Below are 24,248 nucleotides of genomic sequence, written 5' to 3'. Positions count from 1 at the left end.
GCAGTCAACAGTCCACTTTCTGCCACTTATTGGTGCGCGCGCTGGTGCGCTGATCAGGAAGTACATCAACGTTCCTCTGAGTGAGCGGGGGGGGCGGGACTCGCAGTCACTGGACCAGTGATAGGGCTTTGTGGATGGAAGTCCTCTTCACGGTGTGTGTTGAACCAAACGCCTTCCTCCTGATTGAAAATACTGCGTCTGCATGAATGCGGATTAACACAGTCAGCAGTCCACTTTCAGCCACTTCCTGGTGCTTGGATTTGTTAATTTGGGGTTGGTGGTCAGAGGGCACCTTGTGCGATGGAATTCGGGGATCTTAAGTTTTAGTCAGTTATATGGGCTATAACTCGTGGTCACCTGGGGATGGGCTGGGTCATGCTTTGACCAGTGTGAGATAACATGCACACCATGTGCTGGTCTGTTATCACAGCCTTGTAGGGCACATTCCTCTCGAACATGTTTGCAACACTGTTAGAACAATGAATAGGCATTGTGGCAGTTGGGGGTGTGGACTGTCCTCATGAGAGCGCGGGCATGACTGGAGATTTTCCTCATCTCACAATTTGGGCCTAATGCATACAATTCTACATTTGCTGTGCAGGCCTTCCCTTCTACCTATGGTTATTAATATCAATGCAAGATAGCAATGGTGCTCACACCACTCGCTATACTATGTGGGTTGATTATTTTTGATTATATTGGAGTGGGGTCCTTATTTATTGTGAGGTGGTCCTCTCACCATTTTCCCTCCACCCTGACCCATCATAGTGTTTCAAATGCATCTCACCTCATTCTAAAGCACCTATGGGGGCAGGGCTGCCCCTTCCAAACATTCCCCCTTTTGTTACTTCTACAATAATAAACTCTGCTATACCTCTGTGCTCCCGTTCACTCCTCTCTTCTTCCCTTTATTGGTACCCAGGCCCTACACACTGACCCCACACCCTCCCCGCTGCACGTGTACTCTTCAGGTAGGCAAGTCCTATAGATGAATCCCCCCCTGCCAGGTCCACCCAAACCTCTGTATAATTTTCTAGATCAGAGGGTGGAGAAATGATAGTGTGGTATAGATGATCAACTTCATCACTATATGGACGGGATGTGGAGTATTTCATATTTAGGGCCACCTTTTGGGATATCAGTCTGTACTTCAATATCTTTTGTCTCGCGAGGTGCTTTTGAAACCCCACTTGAAACCATAATTCTTGCGCTATTAGTTGCCACATTGGCACTACATCGAAGGCCCAGCTGACAGGTGCAGATAATAACAAGGATGAACACAATGATGGGCATAAACATCTTCATGATCGCTACGAGCCACGACGGGGCCCAACTAAATGGCAAAGTAAACTAATCACTGTCCTGTACTCCTCCCTTCTTCTTCATGCAAACACCCAGGCCATGGACCCGTGTGACGATGTGGGATAATGATATGTTCTCTGCATCCTCTGGAGGCATGAATGTGCAGCAGGAATCGCCAAACTATTTGCAAACCCCACCTTCCATTGCTGGTTACATGTACAACACATATTGGTTTTGCATCATTATAAGTCTTAATGCACGCAACTCAACCTTGATCACATTAATCCAGTTCTCTGTATAGTTTGCAAGCTGGACCAGCTCCTATCTCATGATCTGCAACCATTTGGCATTTGCTGCGGCCTGCACTCTCGGCAAAAGAATAGATGCAAAAAAGTTTGTGCTGAGCTGGAGAGCCTGTAGTCTTCTGGTATTTCAGCAAGCAATGTAGAAGAGTATTTGGATATGTAATTCAATCTTTTTGTCCTCTTTGTTTGTTGGAACTGTCCTTTTTCTGGCAGGACATGGAGACATTGTGTGGGCAACAGGCCCTTATCTTCATTTTTGACTATGGGGAGACTAGTTGGACCCTCAGCAGGCAGAGCTCCCTCTTCAGGTGTTCTTCTGGGATTACTAACAGCACTGTGGCCAGCGAATGACAGTCTCTCCATGATGGTGGGAGGTGCAAATAAGCTTGTTGGCCACAGACCCAGTAGTAATCCATCATCGCTGCTGTTCCTTTCTTCGTGTCTGTGATCAGGAAAGTCTCACTGCAAAGTTTGTTCGAGCCGACAAAGACTGTACCCTTTCTGGGGAAACAGAGTCTATATTCTTATTCCTTGTGTACTTGCACCAGCTTTTCCATTGTTGCAATCCATGTCAGCTTTGTGATATTCTCTGTACAGATCTGTGCACAGAAATTCCACCCGTGCTATACTTTCCTTGCTGTATGTTACCAGTCCTTCTGCCAAGCAAGGTAGTGTGATGTCCTGCCAGCTATTATTGACATGTTTACACCCTTTCACCATATGTATATATGTATGTATTTGAGCATGTGCAAAGCGCATATCCGCAAGGGAACTGGGCAATAAAATTTGCATCTGGGCGCAGATGTTAGAGTAATACAGAAACAGAAGCCAACAGTATCTACTCTTCATAGATGAAAAGATGACTTTTCAGTTTTTTCCTAAATTCCAACAAGGACTTGGTGCAAAGTTCATAGGGTAGAGCGTTCCATGCTCTTGGCCCTGCATGGGAGCAACATCTGTCACCCCATGTCACAAAATTAAACTGGGGAACCACTAGAAGCTGTTGTTGTGTTGATTACAGACAGCTTTCTGGACGATGGGCCGAAATCTTTGACACCAGATATTTTGGAGCAGTCCCTTGAATACACCTAAAGACCAAACAGAGGGTCTTAAACAGCACTGTCTGTTGTACAGGCAACCAATAGAGATCCCTCCAAGGTTATGAGATATGTGAGCAGCATGAAAAAAGAAAATCATCCTAACGGCTGCATTCTGTGCCACCTGCAGCTGCTGAAATTGCTTCTTTGGTGCTCCAATAAGCAGAACTTTACAATAGTCGAGTCTTGAATTAACCAAGGCCCGACCACCAAGGAACGATCTGGCAGCTCCACACACTTGATATCTTTTGAATCGCTGCTGCACTGTACAAGATCTGAGCCCACCATTTGCAGTTGCACACTGTGTGCCTGGAACATTCCTTTTATTCTGCATAGCGCAAGATGAACTAGGCATTGTGCCTCTATAATTAGGACTGCTTGCAGTAGTTACACCTTGAGAGTACCTGGCACATGCGGAATGAGTGTTTGTTTGTTTGTTTATTTATTTATATGGCTCTCCAAACCCGAGGTATCTAGGCGCTTTGCAGGTTATTTAAGGTTACATGTTTACAGGAGTCAATATATACATTGCATGAATATACAGTTACAGGATGATATAGTTACAATTACAGGAGAATATGTACATAGACATTTTGCATTATAGTAACTCATGAATTTACATAAGGAATTTACAAGGATATACAGACATTAGTAATGTTGTTCTCAACTAGGACAGAAGGTGGACAACAGCTGCCAGTTAGAAATCTCTAGCAAAGAACCAACTTTTCATTTTATTTCTAAAGCTAAAGAGGTATGCTTCGGATCTTAAGACTGTTGGCAGAGCGTTCCACAGTTGTGCTGCCCTGACAGGAAAGCTACTTCCCCATCCCTTCAGAAGGTTATATCTGGGGACTTTAAGGCAAAATTAGTACATTGTCCTGGTGGGACGATCAGAAACATTTCTGGAAAATGTATATACTAAGTATTTAGCGGCTGAATTAGCTAGACATTTGTGGGTAAGAGTTAATGCTTTAAATTGTATTCTGTCATTAACTGAAAGCCACTTGGTAGTACGTCTAGACTCTGAGATATGTTGCATTCTCGGGATACTCAGCGCAGTTGTAAGAGCATTATTTTGTAGTGTTTGAAGTTTGTTAATGGTATATTTACTAGAGCCGAGATATAGCGCATTACAATAGTCACGTTTTGACAGAACAAGCGCTCTAGCTGAGGTAATACAACTAGCTGTAGAAAGGAATGGTTTGCATGTGTGGATTAGTTTACAAGTGTATGCTGTGGCCGAGGCAGTAGCATTGACTTGTTTGTGTAAATTCAAGCTGAATGTAGGTGGAAACCCAGGGTGTTGACACTTTTGGCGACTTTAATATCAATGCCGTCATTGTTAAATGATTGAAACTGACTGCTGAGTTTGTTGAGTTTGGTTGGTGCTCCAATGATCTGGAGCTGTCTTTTCATCATTCGGACAGAGGACATGCGAGGCCATCCATGTCTGGATGATGAAATTGATTTTGTTCAGCAGGGTAGAGTCGGAGTCATAATCGCCGGACATAGGTAAGAGGATCTGGGTGTCATCTGCGTAGTTTGTGTAGGTGACACCCAGATTGTCTAGGTCATTAAACAAGGGCTTTGTGAAAATGTTATACCACGTAGGTGATACATACAAACCTTGTGGGACTTCGCAGGTTATAGGTGCAGGCTCCACTGATGCCGCGGGAGAGAAGACTCTTTTGGACCGATTGCCTAGAAAAGATTGAATCCAGGTGGTTGCTTCCTGGGAGAAGTAGGAAGCTGTGGATATGTGTTTGCAAAGCACTTTATGGTCCACTAAATCGAACACTGCAGAGAGATCTAGTAGGAGGGGAAGAGCCAGTTTCCCCTTTATACTTTAGGTCATCAATTTGGTTTTTCAGATCATTCAATTCTGTTTCCATGCCATGTTTGGGTCTAAATCCTGACTGACGGAGCCCCCAAAGATTATTATTCTCTAGGTAGGTCTGTATCTGAAGGTAAGCCGCTATGTCTATAATTTTTAACAGAAATGGACCGTTGTTATTATAGGTCTATAATTAGTCAGGCTGTTAGGGTCAAGGGACAGTTGCTTTAAAGACGGGCGGACCCAAACATCCTTAAGATTAGTGGGGACAGTACAAGAGTCAAATTAAGAATTCTTTAAGGTTATGATGAATGGGGCTAGTTCCCTAGCAGATTCTTTGATATGGAGGCTGGGCAAGAGTCTCCCTGGCATCTAGAGGGCTTGAGGGAGGTTATGATGCTCACCACTTCCTCGATAGAAACCGGGTCAAATTTAAATTGGTTAGGTGGTTTGGTTAGGCCAGGAAGGGATCCTTGCGGTGGCAGAGAAATGTGGAGGTTGTGTTTTTTTACTTCAATTTTCACTTGCAGAAGAGATATTTTGTTGGCCAAGGACGTTTGAATGTTTGTACACCAGGTCTTGTCCTTGATGCACATATCGGTAGGAGGAATCAGGGATTCAAGTTCTCTTAAGATGACAAAGAGTTCTGTTGAACTAGAGCTCACTTTATCAATCCTGTCATTGCATATATTAAGTTTAGTTTGGATAGTCTCGGATTAATATTTGTCTCCAATTTTCAGGATATTGTTCTTATTTAGTGCAGTCGGGTTGATTTTCCAAAGGCATTCAACTTTTCTTTTTTCTGCTCGTAATGCTTTAAGATTCAGGGTGAACCATGACTTAAGGTGTGGTCTGGGTTTGCTTTTGCACATTTTTAGGGGTGCAATTTGTTCTATAGCTTGATTCAATGTAGAGTTGTCCAGGTCTACTAAGGCTGCCGGGTCTAAGCTATGAGGCATGGGATTGGTGATAGGTTTGATAAGTGGAAGTAAATTGTCCAGGATATGTACTTTATATTTCTGGTCAGTAGACGGGGCACCAAGAGGTTATTTGGCGTAGGTAGTGGGCTAACATGAATGGTGAATGATAGTAGGTGATGATCTGTCCAAGCACAGGGTTTATTAGATGTTATTTTAATTGCTCAGTTAAGGTCAACCGCCCATTCTAAAGTTCTACCTTTGGCATGTGTTGGTATGTTAACCTTTTGAGTGAAGCCTTTTTCTGAGATTGTGTTGGCGAGTTCCACGGCGGTCTGGTCATTCTGGTCATTCAGACCGAGATTGAAGTCCCCCATGATTACAATTTGAGAGGTGAGTATAGTGTTGGTCAAGAGTAGTGTTGTAACATCTCCTTCGAAAGAGGCAATAGGGCCAGGTGGTCTGTATACCAAGTTATTAGATACGGTCAGCGAAGCTGATAGTGGAAGTGTAACTGTCAGCAATTCCCCTAATGGGAAAGGAGGGTGTGTCGAGACTCTTATTCCTAGATTGGTTCTGGCAATGAAGGCAATGCCACCCCTTCTGGACATTTATCTATCTAGCCTAAGAATGTTAAAATTGTCAGGAATGGCAATTGAGAGGGAAGGTCCAGAAGCTGCATGGAGCCAGATCTCAGTTATTGCTAGAAAGTCTAGTTGTTTAGAGGTAATCAGGTCGGCAATGTCTAAAGCATGGACAACCAACGATCAAGTGTTAATGACAGCCCCTTTAAACATGTGGATGAATTTGCATTTGGAGCATGCCCAGTGATTTTAAGGCCTGTGAGGTTCCTAATTTGTTTAACTTTAGGTTTAAAGCTCTTGGATATAGTTTTTCAAGAAGGTTTGTTCCTATAATTAGGAGAAGATGTAAAATTATTGATCAGTCTATGATTTCTAAGGATTATTAAGCATGGTTGGTTGGGTGTAGGCCTTGTGGCAAATCATTGGATCCACTGGTCAGTAGTAAGAGTACAGGTGGCGCTGAAGGGGAGAGATATTCAAATTGTTGGCTGTCAGCTTTAATTGAGGCAAAAATTAGATTGGTTTTATTGTGTTCGACTGAGGTATGGTTGTAAGCTGGATTCAGTAGGAAAGAGTGGTGGTAGGAAGTTGCTAGGTTTTATGTAATGGTGCAGGAGAGGTCATGGGTGGAGGGAGCAAAACGGTTACATTTGTGAGGTCACAGGGAAGATCTGTTTGATGGTAAGCCTCGAGGTAGGAGGTTTGTGTTGCTAGTGAAAATGTGCTGTTGTTAACAAGTGATACCAGTAGGCCTACCATTGTTATGGTGATGGCATACATAGCTTAGGTCACCAGTGAGGTGCCAAATGAGAAGATTGTAGTAACTTTAGTTGATACTATTCATTAGTGGTTGTTGTAGCATATTCATTTTTATATGGGATTATCTACTGGTTGGCAATATGACTAGCCTAACGTCATAGCAAGGTGAAACAGAGGATGGAACAAAGCTAAGGTGAGGATCTAACTAACGCTGTGCCGTGTTTCTAGCTTAAAAACAACAGTGAGGCAGCCCTATCCGTTACATTGGGGAAGAGTGTGTGGGAGACCACGCGACTCATTCCGTTATTAGCCCTCAGTCCACGTATAACATGTGTATACACATCAGTAACCTGAATCAGGCCAGCAAATAAATGGCCTAGTCACCTGCGAGTATTTGTGGGGATTGTAATGTTAAATGCAAGAGAGTACGTGAAGTTTCACTAGCCAAAACGATCAATATGGTACTTGACTGGAAATAATGTAAATATGTGCTTTAAACTCATAGTGATAAACTGTCATATTTCCTGGTACAGATACGGAAATCACTTAGTGTAAGCTGGTCCTGGACCCATATGGTTGTGATGAGTGATCAGAGATTTAGCTAAGGTTGGAGTTGTAGTGAACACACATAACAGCTTCAATTCACAGCGTTTCTTCCCACACCACTCATGTCGGAATACCATGAGTTGGTAAACTCAGGATGACGGATATCCTCAATCACATCCAAACCCAGCCCTTGACGCGTGTCATACTTTCTTTGCACCTCTCTTTTCATTATTCTATACATGCTTTCAGGGATGACAGTTTTAATAGTGCTGTCGTAAATAACATTATATTGTTTCGTATTAGTAGACACTTTCCTACTTGCTGAATATAATCTTTTCATTGTTTCCCCTACTGTCATGCTGTGCTTATTATATTCATTTCCATTATTATTAGTATTAACATTATTACTAATATATGTAACTCTGGTAATATTATTAGCATTTATATGTATTGTTTCGTTTGGATAATACACAATCCCATTCCCCCCTTTGCAAGACCTCCCCCTATAACATCCTCCCCCAAATACAATCCCAATAATACTATCGATATCACACAGAGACCTGCGATAATGGTCAACCCACAATAATAAACATAGGTCCATATTCTCACACTTGTGCATCTACACTTTGGGTCCCTACTTAACAAATGATTTACATTAGTCACATCCATCTTGTCTTTTCCTGAAATGAAAACACAGATACACAAGGAAACGAAAAAGAGAGACTTACAAGACTTAATTTATACAGAAATAAAGATGAAAAGAAAGGGAGACAGAGAGAGAGAAAGAGAGAGAAAAAGAAAGAAGGAGAGAGCGAGAAGGAAAGAAAAAGAGAGAGAAAGAAAGAGAGCGAAAGAAAGGAAGAAAGTGTTCCTGAAAAAAGAAAGATACAGAGCTAGCAGCTGAGTTTCCATCCGCCACTGAAGCATGCAACCACACACATATCACCCCTAGACAGGACGGTGAGGTAGATGGGGTACAGGCACTGCTACCCCTTGTTTTTAAGATAACTGGTGTACCAATGTACTATCTGGAGGTGCCCTACGAACGTCAGAGAGGTGGACCCAATAGCACAACCCCTTAACTTTCACTGCAAGGGGAGTGCAAAACCTGTAGAACCGAGGGTTGTTTCACCTGCGCACGAAATTACGGACATATATGAAGTCACCAGACAACAGTGGTTGTGTGGTCATATGCTTGGGATCTGTCACCGTTGTAATTGGTGTCTCTGTCGTCTCATTCCTGGGAGGTGCAATCTGTCAGGAGACACATTTAATTTCCCTAGTTAGTGTGATCAAATAATGTTTGAACTCATCGCCTAGCACCGCTGCTGCCCTATGTGCGACTGAAGCTGTTCTTACAGTGGATATGGGGGTATGCCTACGCCAACCAGGGACCACTTCACAAGGGGACAAATGGTGGTCTTTGCTTGGCTGTGTGCGTATACTGAAGAGGACCAGGGTCAAACAGTGTACCCAGTTCTTCTTCAATGTGGTACACAGTTTGGACAATTTTTCTTTTGAGGAGCCCATCGATCCTCTCCACAATGCAATTCGCCTGTGGGTGGTAAATTGAACACATCTGGTGCTTGATGCCAAGTAGTGCTATGACTCGCTGAAACAAAGCATTGAAACAATGTGTGCCATTGTCTGACCTTAAAAACATGCACACACCTCATTGAGGGAAAACATGATGTACCAAAAATCTAGCAGCACACTTGGCACCCAGATCGGCACATGGCACTGCGTCCATCCACCTTGAAAAAGTGCAAACCAGTACTATGAGATACCTAGAGCCATTACCACGCTTACCCATGTCAGTGTAACCTATGCGTAGGTCACGAAACGGCCCTGTAGGGTGGGGCAAGGTGGCCCGTAACATCCGTAGTGTCATCCCTGTACTGAGGCTTTGACACGTGGTGTAATGTATGACCATTTCTGTGATACTCCCCTGGATATTTGGTATAAACCAATATTGCTGTATATCTGCTGCTATGTGCTGCTTCGAACAGTGGGATGGGTAATATAACTGTTCAAAAGCTACTGTCAGGAGCTCCCGGGGCATTACTGTCTTCCCAGAGCTCTCTTGTTTCTAACAGATCGGTTGGGATTGATTGCACCCTCTCTGTGATCACTCTTTCTCCCTTTCAGGTGCCCTTCCTTGTAACTCAAAAATCTGGGAGATGGGCAATGCTGTGTAAGCTGCTGGATGTTTGCTTACTGGTGGGGCAGTCACAACATATTCAGTGAGTGTTTTATTTGACCGATACGCCACCTTTGTGGCTGCCACATTGGCAGCTGCATTCGCCATTGATATTTCGTCTGTCCAATTTGTGTGAGCTGCACACTTGATGGCTGCCACAGCAGATGGCTGTGATAATGCATCTATCAGTATTTCTAGCAGTTTCGCATGCTGCACCGGGGAACCGTCCACCCTCCGAAAACGCCTCCTCTTGCAGCGGGATAGACCATTGTTTACTGTTGTTGTAACATATGCCGAATCTGAATATGTCGTCACATGGCACACTTGCGATTCTCTCAGAGCTTCAATAAGCGTTATGAGTTCTACCGCCTGTACAGAATAATGCATGGGCAACCTCTTCATGACCACTGTCATGTAATTCACTTCCTCAAGTCGTACCACCACTGCCCCTGCACGTCTTTGACTACCCTCCTGGTCAATTGTAGAAGACTAGCCAACATAATTATCCCACCCTCTGATAAGGTGCAGTCCCTTGCTTTCGGGATGTCATCCTCCTCCCCCTTGGATGTGGCACATTCGTGCACTGTTAAGACCTCTGTAGTAGGCATGTATGTTAGGAAGGTGGCAGGGTTCACTGTTTTGCATCTAACCACATGAATATGGAGTTTACAAAAGATAATCTCATATTCTGAAGATCTTTGTGTAGTCAGAGTAGATTTTGAACTTTCTAGAATAGCAAAAAAAGAGTGCTCCACATACAACGTAACTGAGCACACTATTACAATTGTAGAACTTTTCTCTATTGCAAAAGTAGCAGCTGCTGAAGCTTGTTCGCACGCGAACTGCCCTTACATTACTGCATCTAGAGTGCTTTTATAATAGGCCAATGGCTTATTGCCCATACAGCTCAGTGTCAGTACTGCTGTCATAAACTGACCATCTGAATGTGAGAATGAGTAAAATACCTGTGTGTGGTCTAGGGTGGCCAGTACGGGTGCCAAACTAATGAATTATTTTAAATTGTCAAACTGTTTGATCATGTCTGCCGTCCACTGTAATTGTAACATATGGCCCTTTGTTTTGAGGATTTTCCTTTCAGAAAAGTAAAGGTTAAAAATTATGCATAATTGTACAATATTAAACATATGCTTATGCTTAGGTCAAGCACAGACTTCCCACTGGTGGCACTAAAATGATGTTCAGAAGCAAGCACTGATTTCCCTCCCTGGCCCCACATTTCAGAGGTCTGGCCGCCCAAAAGGTGGAAGCATGAAAAAAGATCATCGAGAAGTTAAAATGTCAAAGAGTAAATTGGAATGTGCAAGTGCTTCAAGAAACCTGTGACAGGATACCCAAAGCTATAGAAGGGTGAGAACAACAACTGTGTGCCAAAGGTACACACTGTTTCACATCTGTAAAGGTCTCCTGTAAAGATATCTATTCAGACATCTTTACAAAAGCTGCTCAGTGTTAAGCAGGCAAATGGCATCCCTGGTGGGTTTACCATGCGTTTTTGACATTCTGCTGCATGCTCAGTAAAACCAGGAGAAGCAACTGCAAAGTATGTCACACAATGCATAACTGTGATGTCTGTAAGTAATATTTAGATTATTTGTATTTTAAATGCAAGGTAGGACCGTTATTATGAAACAGTACTTCAAATGACAGCAGGAGATATATATCTATACCCACACATCTCAAAATGTTCCTATTTATTATACAGTCCAACCAACTCTACAGAGTTAACTATCATTTTAAATTACCATAAAAATGCAAGCTGGCAAGACCCGTAACCTAAGCCACACCTACAAAGGGCAATATTGTGCTGGTACGCCCAATCCATTGCTTAATTTTACTCTTGGGGTGTTGGATATTTTGAACAATTGCACAAACAGCAATTATGTAAACAGTCTGTACCACTTAATTTGTTGTAAAAGGTTCCTGCATTTTGCAGCTACCAGGAATACTGTTGCTTCCCACACATGAATGTTCAGGGTGACCCTTATCCATTACTCCACCATGAGAATGCACAGCCAAATATTCCAAGAAACTTCTCCACTGTCTTTACTCTACTAAGGTGTTTACACCTATGCAGAAATTACAAACTTCACTTGTGATTTTTCCATATTTTAATGGCATTCCAGCCAAAGGGATTGGGGATATATCAGCTGCAGCAGGTAACTTGCCTTATTAACATTTTGACCCCTGCTAACACTAGAGTTATAACCATGAGAAGGGGGTTGAATTCTTTGTATTCAACATTTTTATAAGATGTGCCTGTATCACTTACATATTTTTCATATGTAAACTTTACCATTTGACAAGACCGGATTTAGACATTTAGTTATGTTGCATTAATATTACAGAACAGTGTAGGTGCTTCTCACAGTGACAGCAGGAAATGTGTGAGAGAAACCAGATATTAGTATTCAAACCAAAATTCCTTGTTTCAAACTCTCACTTCTGTCCAGTTGGCAGACCACTTATGTTCTTATTGCTACCTCTAAAAGAGTGTTTTTCGGACCTAACCGAAAGTAGACAATTAGCTGTAACAATTATCTCTAGTGCACTCAACTGTAGAACACACCACCATCTCCAAATCCTGGGCAGCAGAGATCTGAAAACACTTTTTCAACTAACATAGAATAGAAGATAACAGGGTTGAATTAATATAAAGGAAGAAATAACTTTCAAATCCTTGCAACCATAAACATGTCCTTTATAATGTTATGGAGCCACAATGGGGAACAAAATGATGGTGGAGGGGTGTGGTTTGGTTTGGATAACGCCGACAGATAGGGGTGGAATCTGGAGAAGGTGCAGACTCTGGCAGAGGTGGAGTAAAGCTGGAGGGGGTGCCTAGGGCAGCAGAAAGCCTAAATAAGCCACTGAACAGAGCGCACAACAGCATTTTGGTACTAGCAAAGACAGTGGGCCTCATTACAAGTTTGGCGGCAGCCTTGCAGGTTAAACCGGCAGGCTGCCGCCAAACTTGCAAATATTCCCGGCCCCTTTACAGAGTCATTACAACCCTGGCGGACCCAGTATTTCCCCATTGCCAGGGGCCGGAAACTTTTATTAATTGGGGAGATTAACAATTCCCTTGCATGATTTCAGGTGGTAGCAGAAGACGGTCTCTAGGGCCCCAGCGCAATTGCATTTTTCCGCACTGCATACCCAAAGCATTGCATCGTGACCCGCAAGGACTGGACCAACTGTCCACACGTGAAAACTGAGACAGTCGTCAGAAGCCCCCTTGGTGAACTTCCTGCCCGCTCCACGTGCGATGCCGAGTAGACCAGAAGGCAGAGTGGCAGATGATGGGAGTGGCGTCGTCCGAGGGCTTCAACGGATCAGGGAGTGTGAGTATAAGTACAACAATTTGGCAAACATTGGATGGGGAAAAATTGTTGTGTTGTTGTTTGTTTTATGCTATTTATGAAAGATTCTGTTTCCGAGTGTTATCTAGGTTACGGATGATGAGACGATTCACTGTGGCTATGCAGTTAGCTTAGGTTGCGGAAAGTGGTACCTTACTGAAGTTGAAGAAAAAAAAAATGGAAAAAGAAACAGATTTAAGGTTATCCTATGCTATTTTATTATGTAGATGGAGGACCATGCCCCTCTGTGGCACTTTTAAGAGACGGATTCCCCTGTAAAGCAGGAAGACAGACATATTTGTGGTGTTTTGTATTGTGGTGTTGTCGTGTATTGTGGGGTTTAAGAGTGCACTCAGATATCTAAATACTTAAATTGTCTTATATGCGCAGTGGTTGGTGATGTCAAGCAAGGGTTCTTAATAGGATACAGCGCATTGGCACAAAGGTGACGGCCCACAGTGGGTAAAGAGTTGTTGAAAAAAGAAAAGTGAAGGTGTGGTTTTGTAGCTGAACGATCTGGAGGTGAAGCTTTTTAGAAAAGAAGAGGGTTATTGTACCATGTTTGGGTTGGGCTCGAGGAGCACCTCGAGAACTGTGGCTTGGCCTTTGAGGGCAGAGACTAGAGTGTGGCAGTGTGTGGAGCACACCCTTGGTGGTGTTGGTGAGCAGGAATGATTGGTGGAATAAATCAGAAGTTATTGTATACTTGGAGAAGTTGATTCATTTTTGACAATAATTGTGACGTTGAATCTTACATTATGTAAGTGTTGAAAAATTCCAGATTTGAGGTCAAATAAGTTTTGGCAGTCAGAGAGTGATGTGCCACCATGGGGGCCACCCCCCTTAAGTACTAGTGCAAGTCCCTTCTGTGGTATCAGGACAAAATATGCAAGTATAGCACAGAATGGACTCACGACACAGAGGGCAAAATGGCGAGGCAATGGCCCCAGGAGGGAAGTATTTTGAAATATGTGCTGCAAAACATAACCACATATTTATATGCTGCATACAAGGGAAATAAATCAAGATGCAAATTAGCAATATTGGAGCTATGGAAGATGTTTGAGGACAAGGAATAGGATCCACTCAAGAGAGAATGGATGCTGAACCAGCATGATGCGGGGGTGAAGCGCCCGCGTCTCCTCCTCCTCAAACCGCTGATCCACTGACAGGAGGCCAGGGATTTTAGCCCTTGAAGGAGTTAAAAGCAGCAGCAGGTACAGTAATCCCATGTATGCACCACCTGCTAATAGTAGCAAAGATGCACGTGGCACTGAGCTGGCGAATGAGACGACAGTGGTTGAGATTGACGAATGAAAGGACACAGCGACCTGCAAGCAAAGTTGACTGGGGTTGACGAGGTGACTCAGGGATACATAGGGGATGATGAGATGACAGTTCCACTGAATTAGTGGGTGGGAGGACAGCTATTGCTTAAACTGTACGGAAGGAGTATAACAGAACCTAAAACATACATTGAGAAGGAAGCTAAGAAACAAAAGGAGAAGGAGAAAGTGGACAGAGAATGGGCAGAGGTAATGGCAGAAGTGAAGAGAAGAGAAAGAGAGGAGAGGAAGGAACAGGAATGGCTGAGAAAGTAGGCAGAGATAGTAGAACCGAGCAAAGGGGAAAAAGACAGAAGGAAATAGAGGAGAAGGAATGGAGACAGGCTGAGGAAGAAAAGGAAAGGCAATTGCAATTGAAGAGAGTGAAGGGGAAAATGGAGATTGAGTAAATTTGTAAAGAACAGCGATGCAGAGATGAAGACAGGTGTGAGAGAGGGTGAGAGTTAGAGAGAGATGCCTCAAGGAGGTAGAGCACATAATGACAGAGCACAAACCTTTAGATGATGATGAGGAAGCAGGAGTACGGAGGAGAATAGGCATACTGTATAGGAGCAGGAGGGATCGTGCTTCTGCCCATAAGGCAAGCAGGAGTGTAGTCGGGTCCCCATTGAGGCAGGGGGTGTGTGTCTCGCTGGACAGAGCAATGGAGAGATCACAGGGGATACACATGTTGAGGAGGCATAATTTTGAGAACAAATGGGGTGAAGGCACTAATGAAAGTATGGGGACAATGGGGTCAGACGAGAACCTAGGGGAGGGTGATGGCGATGAAGGGAGGATTGCCATGCCACCCCTCTGGGGAAGTAAGCCCAGAGGGGGTGACATGTGGGATGAAGAGGGAGATACAGAAAGAGGAAAGCTAGAGCCTGAGGGATGCCTTGAGCGTCCCAAAAGCAGATCACATAGTGCAGACAAATGTACTCCATACACGCAGAGGCTGAGAGCATTACCGGGATGAAAGAGAACTAGCATGAAAAGAGCATTTACAATTATGAAAGACCTAGGGAAATTTGATAGAGTTGTGAGCCAGACACAGTTCCGCTGCTAGAAAAGGGAGCTGGACCACCACACTATATACTGTGGCAACAGATGGACAAAGATAAATTGAGGTCTAAGTTGCCATTGCTGACTGCAGGAGCGGGAAATGGGTTTTTCAGCTAGAAAAATTGACAGCGGGGACGCCATTGGCAATGGGTAAAATGAAGAGCTTACTATGGTATGGAGGTAGAAGAAGATGTTTGGAAATGGGAAAGATATGCCGGAGTGACAGCACAGAACACAGCACATGATGGGGCGCTGTTCAATAACTGCAGAGCAACCGTATGGCAGGCTCTGAGGATACAGTACCAAGACACATCTGACAAAAGCACAATTATGGCACACAAATTGAGTGAGGATGAAGACCCACTTAAATAGATACAGTAACGGCATCTTGAGATACAGGAAATGTGAGACAACACGTGGGTTTATTTGAACAAATAGTAAGCCAAGGCTACCAGAGCAGGTACGGAAGCAATTGATGAAATTAGTGGGGATGGTCAGAAATGTCTCTGACTATAGTACATTATTGTCGGCTAATCCAGGAGAACGCAAGAAAAAAACGCCAGCAAAGAAAACAGGAAGAAGCTAAGCAGGTTCAGAAAAAAACTGTCAAAGTATACAATGGAATTAGCGATATTGACGAGCTGAGGGAGTGTTTACTCATAGTGCACAGAATCAGAAGCAGATAGCAGGGGGGACATTTTGCAGGTAGAGGAGACACAAACTATTGGCTGCAGGGAAGAGCAGGTGTGCCCAGGGAAAGTGGAGCAAGGTACACAGTGCAGCCAGGTGGAGATGGGTTTAATGCGCGACACCTAGACCCATGGGAGGTCCAACACAATGCTCGACATGCAGAAATATAGGCCCCATATAGCAAGTGTGTAAGAGCAGAGGGGGAATGCAGCAGAAGGGTGGGGTGACATACTAGCTGACATACCATGCTGAGACCCCACAATGCAGACTCCCGTACATAGACTAGTGGGAGCAACTGTAGTGTGAGGAAACCCTTTCACTGGGACAGGGATGACTTTATATCCACAATAGAGCTGCCCTTAGACTGACTTGATGTGTTCAGTCCTTTCATTCACACCTGACCCAAACGAGGAACCATGTGTAGGGGTAACCTAAGGTGACAAGACTTTCTCTTTTCATGTAGATATGAGGGCAACCAGATACTGTATTAGGGAGGAGAGATACCCTATGTCAGGCATGGCCATGAATGCTAAAGGTGTCTCTGGGTTTAGGAATTTGGTTCCTTTTACCGACGAACTGCCAATTTCCATAGGGGAACATGACAATATCGTGCCGCTGTTTAACTCCTGACAGACAGACACCAATTAACATAATGGGAAGTGACATGATGAGCAATCTTAATGTGACCATTTTGTGGACTGAGCAAGGGATAGTGTGTCTACCCCAGGAATTCACTGCATGAATGCACAATAGTTTATTCATGCATATTGTGGTCAGACTGTACAGAGGGGTTTCCCCTAGATCCTGAGGTATTTCATTCAGTATGGGTTAGGATTGCTACTTCAATGGTTCCCCGGGATACTCGGCAAACTGTTTTGCTTGCCCAGCAAGTTCTTGTTTAGACCAAAGATTTCCCTAGATGAGGAAGATTGACAGGTGTTTCCACTGGAATTGAGACAGTTATAGTAAGAGACGAAAAAATAGTGCTGTACAGGACTGATGATACAGATCGAGCGTGGCGAGCAGTAATTGCAGTTGGAGAAGGGCAGAACCTGACTGACTTTACAGATGGAGATTTGTTCCGGGATGACTATTCAGATCTTGAGACAGTGTTCTTCATGAGCATTACTTATTGGGTTAGAATGTATTACAGGGAAGCCCCTCAGAGAATGGCCATTATGAAAAAGGTACCAGTGCCATTTCTCGGGGAAGACCTAGCACAGGTTCCAAGGACATTATGAACCAACAGCCTGTATGAGGTTCGCCTGCTGAAAGAGGAGGGAATTGTTAAAATTAAGCTCAAGCCAGGGCCGATTCTACCAAGGGCAAAGCAATGCCCTCTATCTATGGAAGCAGGTAATGGTATCTTTCAGACAATTTCCACATTAGTGCAGCAGGGAATTTTGGTGCCATCAAAATTGCTATGTAACATGCCCGCGATCCCAGTGAAGAAGGTGACAGGTGGGTCGTGGCATTTTATTCAGGATTTGCACCCTTAGAACAACGTTGTTGAAGCAGAGTTTCCTTTAGTTCCCAAACCTGTGACAATACGATGTAGTATTCCACCGGAAGCCACCCATTTCACAGAAATAGATTTGACGAATGCTTTTTTTCTCTATCCCGCTTCACGAATAATCACAGGATCTGATGTCATTTCTATATAGAAATAAAACGTGGAAATCCACAAGACTTCCTCAAGGTTACTGCAAATCTCCTTCTATATTCAAAAGGGTCCTCAAATTTACCTAGGGAACATACATTTGGACAGCATGGTCATTCAGTACGTAGATGACATTTTGATATGTAGCAGGTCAGAAGAGCAGTAGTACAGTTACTAACAGTACTATCAGAAAAGGGTTACACGGTGGACAAGGCAAACCCACAGTACTGCCAGAACGAGGTTTTATATAGTGGACAGTCAATATCACAGCAGAGGCAATTTTCAGAATGCCACCACCAAGGACTGTGAGAGAAATGCAGCAATTTTTAGGTGTCTGCAATTATTGCAGGGTCTGGGTGTTCGACTACAGGACATACACTAGACTTCTTTTAAGCAGGTTCAGGGAGGCTCAGAGGGAGGACGGTACTGTAACATGGACAGGGGAGATAACAGAAGCAAAAGGGTCAATATGCACAGCCCCAGTATTAGGGATTCCAGACTACTGTGCAGAATTGTATTCCTTTTCACACTCAGAATAGTGATGATGGCAGTGCTCACACAGAAAACAACCCTATGGCAAAAACCGATAGCTTACTATAGTGGGCATTTAGACCAGTGATGAGAGGTCATTATCCTTGCGAACAAGCATTGGCTGCTACAGCCTTTGCCATAGAGAAATCAGTAAGCATTATGATGGGTGGTAGCACCACGCTGTGCATGGAGCATGCCCTTTTTGCCAATCTTGAAAAGCCCTAGAGCACATTGACCACACAGAGCATCTGGATACAAAGTAATAATCTTGAATCCGGTGATAAAAGTAGTGAGGTGTAGAATTGTGAACCCAGAAACATTTAAAGCAGAACCCGTAGATGAAGGAGACTATGTACACGACTCTACCACATACTTAGAATGTTATGACAACATTTCTACAGTGAGGGAAAATGCCCTTGTGGGAGGGTAGGTGTTTTTTATTGATGGGTCTTCAACCATTGACAGACAACAGGAGAGAGACATACTCGGACGGCAGTAGTAAAGCTAAAGACGACCGGGACATTTGAAATAGTGGTGAGCTCGAGGTTACCCTCAAATTTCTCAGCAGAAGCAGCAGAATTGGTAGCAACTATAACGGCATTAGAAGCATTTGAGGATGAGGAGCTTTTGATGTGCCGATGGTACACCAGTACACCGTCCTCCCCTATTGTCCAGGCTCATAGACATGCTGCAGCTCCCACTAGCCATAGCGGTAGTGAAATGCCAATCCCACATGAGGGGGAGGACATTGTTTCCTGCTACAACAGAGCCACCGATGCAGAAGCAAAGCGAGTATCATAATTCACAAAGATAAACAAGTTTGATACCCCATGGAATAAAGGCATACAAGTGCTCAGCATGATATTGTGAGAAGGATACAGTTCATTGCCCATTACCCAAATATGAAAATTCCAGGGATGAGTACCAGCAGAAGAGAAAGCTTTGTGGATAAAGCAAGGGTGTTTAATATCCCCCACAGTTGCAATTTGGTGACAAGAAAGCATGCAAAAGCTAGTTAATCCCTTTGAATTATTGCAGATTGTGCACACACAGCTGCCCTATCCAAACCACCTTGGCAAAGATGTTATTGCAGCACATATAGCAGAAGACTGGCTCTGCCCCAACTTGGCAGAATATGTTACCACCTTTATGCACATCTGTATTGTCTGCCAAATGTTTACTGCGGGACACATGTTGCGCATAGTGCAAGGACCAATATTGCTCCATTCAAACATTACCACATAGATTATGTGGATATGATCCAAAATTGTGATGGCTACAAGTACATGCTTGTAGCAGTATGTCAATTTTCTCACTAGATTGAAGCTGGTCCAAGCTAACAACCGGATGCCCTCAGTGCAGCAAAATTCCTCATCAGAGAGGTATTCCCACGGTGGGGGGGTGCAAGGTCCTATGATCAGATAAGGGACCTCACTTTGTAAATGACGTGTTTGACCATATGTCAGCCCTGCTGGGGATTATTTGTATGTTTTCATCCGCAAGTGAATGGGATTTGTGAACACCTCAATGGCTTGCTCAAAGATAAAATCACGAAGATAAAACTGACACTGAAAAAGGGATGGATTCATTGCCTGCCCTTATTGTTATTGACATTGTACGACCAGCCTTCATCTGACCACCATTTAACCCCTAATGAGGTGGTGACAGGACGACGCATGTGCCTCCCACTTGCTCTTCCCATTATAGCACTAACGGATGCACAAAATGTTGCCACTGTTCTTTGTAATGAAATGCATGAATATCTCATTTCGATGATAGCTAGTGTTTATTTGATCTCTCCACAGCTGAAGTCTCAGCTAGGGCAGTCGAAGAAAGATGATGAAGATAGCACAGAAGTAGAACAATCTGAACTGCTCAACCCTCCACTTCTTTATCCAGGGGACCAGGTCATTTTAAGAAACTTTATTAGATTGTGGCACAAGCTGTGCTTTGATGGCCCCTTTACTGTAGAACAAGGCTGTAAAATTAGTAGGGAAGAAGGTGTAAAAACTACCTGGGAGACGTCAAGCCCTGCCGAGGTGAGACCCCCTAGCCCAACACGTAGAAGATTCAATGCAAGAGAAAGAATATTTAAACACATCCAAAGACAGAGCTAGACAAGAGCACACACAGAGCTAGATTAGTCACATTGGGCCTCATCACTCGCTTGATGGTATCCCAACAGTAATTGTGCCAGGATACCGCCAACGCAAATAGCCTTACCGCAACTCGGTTCAGTGCTTTAATCGCCAGATTCTGAGTAGCAGTAAGGCTGTTACTCCCCATTTTTGTAGAGTCCATAGGACTCTATGGGGCTGTAATGGCGCTATTAGCGCTGGCGCAATTAGTGCCGCACTAATAGTGCCAAAAATGGCTGGAAAGGTAAGGTTTTTACCTCCAGCAAAAAGCTGGAGGTAAACCTCCCACTTTCTGTCCAAGTTAGGATTGGGCGGAGCGGTAATGTGGCAGTAATAGCATTATTGCCACATTTTTACCGCTCTTTCCATCCCCTGATGAGGCCCATTGTCTTTTCTTACAGTAAGTAAAGCCTTACAGCTGTGAACTGAGTTCAATGAGCAATTTTACACTTGCACTATTGAAGAGAAAGCACTTTGTGAACCCAGAGCTAATGGTACCAGAAAGAGTTTTCATTTATGCTTTACTCCTTTACGTTGCACACACTTACCCAATTCTGACAAGAAATAACACATCTTTTATTGCCTTGCTTGGCAATCCTAAGGTTCAGTTTATATTTGAGCGACTCTTTATTGCCACATTAGCACAGTACTATCGCAGAAGAGCCTAACTGTTTTAACAATGATGACCTCCAGAGTTATGAGTTTTGGAAAATACTGACTTTGAGCAAGTAGATGCCTATTCAGCAAATTCGGCCAACATCACCAATAATATGTGCTACCTGCATATGACAAAGGTGGGGAGAGAAACCACAAAGGAGAGATGCTATGTGTGCTCTCTCATCTACTATTCCATGAGTTCCTCCAGAATATTCATAACAACAGAAATTCCAGCAGCCAGAAGCCAATGCTGTATGCACTTAGCAATCTGCAACACAAGAGGCCAATTTCACATAAGACCGTATGAAGATAGCTACATCAAGATTCAAGATTCAAGCAATGATGGAGGATTACTGGAGCTCAGACATAACCTTGAAGTATATACTGGACGGCCCAAAGAAAGGGGAAGCAAGAGTAGTAACTCAAAAGAAATTGCAGGGCCCAAAAACAGGGAAAAAGGCAAAAGGAAACAGGAGGATTGCCAGGTTGCTGGAGAGACCTCAACTGTTAGTGTATGGATTCCAAAACTGTACCTAAGCAGGTACAACATCCAAAGAAGTGTACTTGATTGTTCAACCAGAGGGAGGATTGAAGAGGGAGACCTAAACGTGGCACTCATTATACCAGTCCGCCCTCATCTTGACACCACTTAAATGAACGGTGTGCATTGTTCCTGGCACCCTCCTCCCCATTATCGATATACTGCAGATGTGAGAAACGTTATTCACTCAGAAAGCCCTTTAGACCCTATCCTGATGTCATTGCCCAAGAGACACATTTGTAATCAATGGAGCAAGTAGACTGACCGTGACCATGAAGAAAGCTGATGACGTTGCTACTAAGACCACGGCATAGCTGCATTAGACATGAAGCACACACGCATTCCTGCACGAAGTTACGCAGACACTTAGGCCACACTGCTTTTAGACATGGAAAACATGCTATGACTCATTTAGCTAGAGGACAGACACACCTTTGCTATGCAGTAACTGCAAGTTGCATGAGAACACAGATTAACTGCTTGCTGATACTTTAATGCAACTAACCTGAAAGGCCATGTACATAGAGATGTAAGCAACGACTGTTCTGAAATGAATGGAAGACGCTGGAAAGGATCGAGAATACAAAGAGAGACCTGACATGCTAACTTTGCTGAGACGTGCAGACCGGGCTCTCAGTACCGGTATTGTGCACAGCCTTGCCAAGGACACGGAGGGAGGGAAAGTTGCGAGTTAAATAGAAGAAATAGACACCTGCAAGAGTAAAAGCGAAAAAAATCCTCATAAATGCAACAAGGAAAATTGTGTTTGTAGTCCCTACACGTGTGACTTGAAACCTGCAGTACAGAGTCTATTCATTCGAGCCAGATGGGGAACGTCATTCACATCCAACTGAAGGCAGGACGATGCAAAAGTAATTCCATGATGAAAGCTTAATGTTCTGTCTCAAGGCCTAGAATATCAGAAATGTGATATAAGCAGCACCTCTCTGGCTGTTCCTACAACCTTGAATAGTTGCTCATGGCCTGTTACCCTTCCAAGGCGCCAAGGCTGATAAGACCCTTTCTGACCAATCCTAATCCACCTTCCGCACTAGCTCAAACTTTGGTGCGAGGCTTATTCACAGCATGCAAACCTGACATTCCTGTATTTGCAACATTTAGGGGGTGGTCACAGGAGGAGCCATCAAATATGGCCTAGCCAATAGGGTTACTAAGCCTGTATGTGCTCCATATGTAGTTGACCTCACTAATCAATCCCATGTTCCCTGCGGGTTTTGGCAATGTAACTTGAATTTTGTGATGTCCAAGGGGCCTTAAAAGACTGTGACGAGCCTGAGAATGACAAGAAAGTATTAGAGAATTACTTATTGTCCATAACCTGATCCCTGTACCAAAATCTTTCAATAAACAGTGAAATGTGTCACATTGTTGGACTCTTCAGTTTTTGGTATGGTGGGATTTCATCGGCCTAGTTCCTCTTGCTTGTGATTAGGGAGATAAACAAATCCCTCACCTGATTTCAGATGTGATGGGTGGGCTAAGTCGTGTGTTACTGAGTTTATTGTTTACAGACATTACAGTCTCTGGCTCCAGAACAAACTAAAAATAAGTCTTTGGATTTAGCTAATAGGTTTCTTGTGGAATTTCCATATGCATCATTGTATGGACAAAGGGATTCGAATCATAAATCAGCAAAAAAGGAAATGTACCAACCCTTGAAGATGTCATCTCCAAAGTCTTTGTAAAGCAAACATTCTCCAGTTCTGGGCCCCATCCCAGAAAGGTCTCAGTTACTTACAGTCTGTGGGGTTTCTATGGGACCCTTCACTAATTTCCTTGTCTCCTGGCCACTTTAGTTTTTCCATAGATTATTAATAGATACACATTACAATACTTGAATCAAAAGACCTGCAGCACAAAATGTAAACATAAATATCTACTGGAAAGAGCTTGTTACAAAAATTGGAAGGATACAATAATTTTAAATAGGATGCATGCAAAGAGGTCTTAGTCAATAAGGTAACCAAAAAAAAAGATAAATGTGCAAGATGTGTGGTTGGGAGTTATGTGGAATGTCTCAGATCATGGGATGTAAATATACATCTGCATTATTTACGTTGCAGAACAAGCTACAGCATGGGTGGGCAACCTATTTCCTGTTTAAGAATACATCGGAGGCTCTGCAAGTGGACATCGCATCTTAAAAATAGTGCAACTGATGGAAGGCTTTGAATTCCTGCCTGCTCTTTTTGAGGGTGGTGTGCCTTTCATAGACTTCTAAAAGTGGTTATTTTAAACATTGAATGGCTGTTTTCATCAGTTAATATGGTGTTGGGCTTTACCCAAAAGCAGAAGCTCCTGTGCCTTTCTATTTATGCTTCAGTGTTTGAACTCCGTCAGTGAAATGGTGTTCCAGTGGTGGGAGCTTTCATTACTGGTTTCATGTGTGAAAGTGGTATTTCTCATGCCTCTCTGTGCCACATTTTATTGTAGCTCAGTCAATGGTAGTGTCGCCCAGCGTTGGAGGGTGTAAACTTTTCACAGACATTCTGTAATGTCATATTTCAGTATGCAGTGGTGGCGTTTTGCTTGTGCGAGGCACATTTGTTAAAACACAGCAGTGAGCGTTGCTTTGCAGTATTACAGTGCTGCTGTCCTGCCCTATGTTATGTTGCTATTCCTCTGGTTCCACAACAGAGACGTCTTTCAGTATTTCACTGGTGGTATCCTGTACTTTGTGTGGTTCAGATGCCACC

This window comes from Ambystoma mexicanum, chromosome 8 (genome assembly GCF_040938575.1).
Source record: "Ambystoma mexicanum isolate Mex_15411 chromosome 8, UKY_AmexF1_1, whole genome shotgun sequence".
NCBI classification, from domain to species: domain Eukaryota; kingdom Metazoa; phylum Chordata; class Amphibia; order Caudata; family Ambystomatidae; genus Ambystoma; species Ambystoma mexicanum.
The sequence above is the reverse complement of the archived record's forward strand: the minus strand, read 5'-3'. Positions refer to the sequence as shown.